At 42.5% G+C, this 3,838-nt stretch overlaps 1 pseudogene; it reads right to left on the reverse strand.

Annotated features, from left to right (window-relative positions):
• Positions 1 to 236: 236 nt before the first annotated feature.
• LOC102403390 lies at positions 237 to 1,054 on the reverse strand (annotated as a pseudogene).
• Between the last annotated feature and the right edge of the window lie 2,784 nt (positions 1,055 to 3,838).

Consider the following 3,838-nt stretch of genomic DNA (forward strand, 5'->3'; position numbering starts at 1 on the left):
CTGTCTTTTCACCTTGCTTATAGTTTTCTTCATTGTGTAAAAGCTTTTAAGTTTAATTAGTTCCCATTGTTTGTTTTTGTTTTTGTTTCAGATGTTTTGGGAGATGTGTTGTAAGAGATCTTGCTGTGATTTATGTTGGTGAGTATTCTAAGTTTTCCTCCAAGAGTTTTATAGTTTCTGGTCTGACATTTAGATTTTTAATCCATTTTGAGTTTATTTTTGTGTATGATGTTAGAAAGTGTTTTAGTTTCATTCTTTTTTTTTTTTATGTCTGATCCTGTTTATTTGTTACTCTTAGAACATCTCATTTTTGACTGGACTCAGATTTAGAAGTAGAAGCTCTCAGAGAAGAAAGCCTCTGTCTCTTGGCAATCTGTTCCTGCTGTTTTTCTTTGGCATCCTTCATTCTCTTGGCCAAAAGTTTAGCATATTCTACAGCCTCTTCTTCATTTTTCTTAGTATGCTGTTTCTTCAGAGCAACACGCTGGCGTCTATGTTGCAGAACTCGTGGAGTCACGAGATGCTGAATCTTGGGTGCTTTAGTCCTAGGCTTCTTACCGTCTTTGTTTGGGGGCTTTCTCACAACATATTGGCGGACATCATCTTCTTTAGAGAGATTGAGAAGTTTGCGGATTCTGCTAGCTCTTTTGGGACCCAGGCGATGAAGCACTGTAGTATCAGTGAGTCCAGGAATATCCTTCTCCCCTTTTTTCATGATGACCAAATTGAGAACACTCAGATTGGCATCCACAATGCAACCCCATACGGATTTGTGCTTTCTCTCTCCAGTCCTCCTTGGTCTGTAACAGGAATGCTCCTTCCTCAGTAGCAGGAGAACTCGGCCATGGGTCAAGACACCCTGCTTCATGGGGAAACCCTGCTTATAGTTCCCGCCACTGATTCGGACCACATAACCCTTCCATTCTTCACGCAGAGCATCAACAGCAACTTCTGTGGCCATACGCTTCTTGTAGAAGGTACGAAGTTTTCATTCATTGTCCACTTCAATGAGTTTCTGGCAGCCAGTGGCCATGAAAGAGATGCTTAGCTTCATTCTGAAGTAGCCGACAGCCTCCAAGGCACCACAAAAAAGAGCCAGTTTCATCCTTTTATATGTAGTTGACCAGTTTTCCCAGCACAGCTTGTTGAAGAGACTGTCTTTATAAATCTGGAGCCTGTCATACAGAGAGAAGCCAATCATAGAGAGAAAAACAAATACTGTATATTAATGCATATATATGGAATTTAAAAAGACAGTAACAATGATCCTACATGAAGGGAAGCAAAGGAGACACAGACGTAAGGAACAGACTTTTGATCTCAGTGGGAGAAGGCAAGGGTGGGATGATTTGAGAGAACAGTATTGAAACATGTACATTACCATATGTAAAATAGATGGGGAACCCAAAGCCAGAGGGACAACCCAGAAGGATAGGGTGGGGAGGGAGGTGGGATGTCAGTTCAGGATGGGGGGACAACTGTATACCTGTGGATGGTTAATGTTGATGTATGGCAAAAACCATTACAATATTGTAAAGTAATTATCCCCCAACTTAAATAAAATTTAAAAAAGAAATTCAAATAAATAACTAGAGCTGATTAAGCTTAGTGAGGAAGGCATGGAGAAAGTTGAGTTAGGCTGAAAACTAGGCCTCTTGCATCAGTTGACTAAGTTGTGAATGCAAAGGAGAAGTTCTTACAGGAAATTAAAGAAGTCACCTCACTGAACACAAGAATGACAAGAAAGTGAAACAGCCTTATTGCTGATATGGAGAAAGTTTTAGCAATCTGGGTGTTGTTAGACACTAAGTCATGTCCAACTCTTGTGACCCCATGGACTGCAGCATGCCAGACTTCCCTCTCCTCTACTATCTCCCAAAGTTTGCTCAAACTCATGTCCAGTGAGTATAGTGGTCTGGATAGAAGATCAAATCAACCACAACATTCCCCTGAGCCTAAGCCTAGTCTAGAGCAAGGCTTCAACTCTCTTCTTCAATTCTATGAAGGCTGCAAGAGGTGAGGAAGCTGCAGAAGAAAAGTTGGGAGATATCAGCGCTTTTTTCATAACATTTAGGGGAAGAATGCATCTCCATAACATCAAAGTGCAAGGAGAAGCAGCAAGTGCTGCTGTGGAGCCTGTAGCAAGTTACCCAGAAGATGTAGCTCAGATCACTCATGAATGTGGCTATACTGTACAACAGATTTTCAGTGGAGATGAAACAGCCTTAAATTGAAAGAAGATGTCATGTGGCACTTTCATAGGTAGAGATGAGAAGTCAGTTCTTGTCTTCGAAACTTCAAAGGACAGGTTAACTCTTGTTAGGGGCTAATGCAGTTGGTGGCATTAAATTGAAGCCAAAGCTCATTCACCATTCCAAAAATCCTAGAGTCCTTAAGAATTAAGTCAAATCTACTCTGCATATGCTCCATACATGGAACAAAGCCTAGATGATAGCATATATGTTTATAACATGTTGTCCTGTATATTTTAAGCCTGCTGTTGTGACCTCCCTCTCAAAAAACATATTCCGTTCAAAACAATACTGCTATTGCCGGGGTTCAGCCCCGGCTGATCCAGGGTATTCGAAGCGGGGACGGCGTCGGCAAGGGTCAGGATACAATAGCTTCAATTAGATATTAATTAAAGATATAAAGAGTAATAGAATGAGGATAGCTCAGTAGGAAAATTCAGCGGAGAAAAGAGGCTGAGTAGCTTGGTTTACGCGGGGGACCAATAAAACTTCAAGACAAGAAGCTTGCACCACTTACGTAGGCCGCAGGCGTCCTTCCATTCTCCCGAAGGAGAGGAGACACTGATGCCTCCCCGGTCGGATCTTAGAAGCCCAGGCAAAATTAGTAAGCATGGTGGGTTCCGCGCTCCAGATGGAGACTCAGCCAGAGTGAGAGAGAGACATGGGGAGACCAGTCTTTCGAGGAACTGATCCCAATTCTTTATTTTCCATGGTCTACTTTTATACACTGAGATGTTATGCAAAAGTCACGTGGGGTCAGCAGTCCTGACTTTTATCAAAGTCAGGTGCTTCATACAAATGTATACAGAGGTCTTAGGGGTGTTACATCATCTTCTGGCCAAGGGGGCCTGCTGACAATTTATGACCCTCTCCTTGTGACAGCGGTCAGTCAACCAGGACACTTATTTCTGTAGGAGTGATTATTCTTAAAACAGATGCCACCCAAATAAAGTTACATTCCTATAGGGTGAGGGTGTAGTGGGTTTTAGTTAAGGAAAGAATTTACTTAGCCTAAGGTCTAACATGATTTATATCAAAGGTTAATACTTATTTCTTCTATATATTCATTAATGTGTGTAAGGGCAGGGGATATGGAGACTTAGCAACAAACATTGGCTCAACAAATGAAAAACCCTTCACCAATACAATTTCTAATCAGCCCATTATACTTATACTAATAATTTTCTAACTTTTCTAAAGAACCTGTTTTTAGGAGGTTTAAAGCATCTCGTGCCTCTCACGGTTGGGAGGCTGTGAGCAATCACATGTGGCCAGACAAGCCTGTCAGGCAGGCTAGAGAACCTTCAGAGGAGTTTGTAGGTTGAAACACTCCTATCACGCCCAGGAATTATTATTAACTGGAACTCTAAGTTAACTCCTTCTCCGAAAGAGGTGGTGGGGGACAGCCCCCCGTAAAGTCAGAGGTGTAGGGGAGAGTGCAAAGTAGTAAAGTAGGCAGGCTCTGGTTATGGGGGTAGATGCTTGAGGATTTCCAGGGGGACTCCTGAGGCTCGATCCCGCCTTTGCGTATGTCGAGCCTCCTTCCTCATGACCTTTGCCATGGGCGGAGTGCCTCACGCCGGCCC

Source organism: Bubalus bubalis, chromosome 8 (assembly GCF_019923935.1).
Source record: "Bubalus bubalis isolate 160015118507 breed Murrah chromosome 8, NDDB_SH_1, whole genome shotgun sequence".
Lineage (NCBI taxonomy): Eukaryota > Metazoa > Chordata > Mammalia > Artiodactyla > Bovidae > Bubalus > Bubalus bubalis.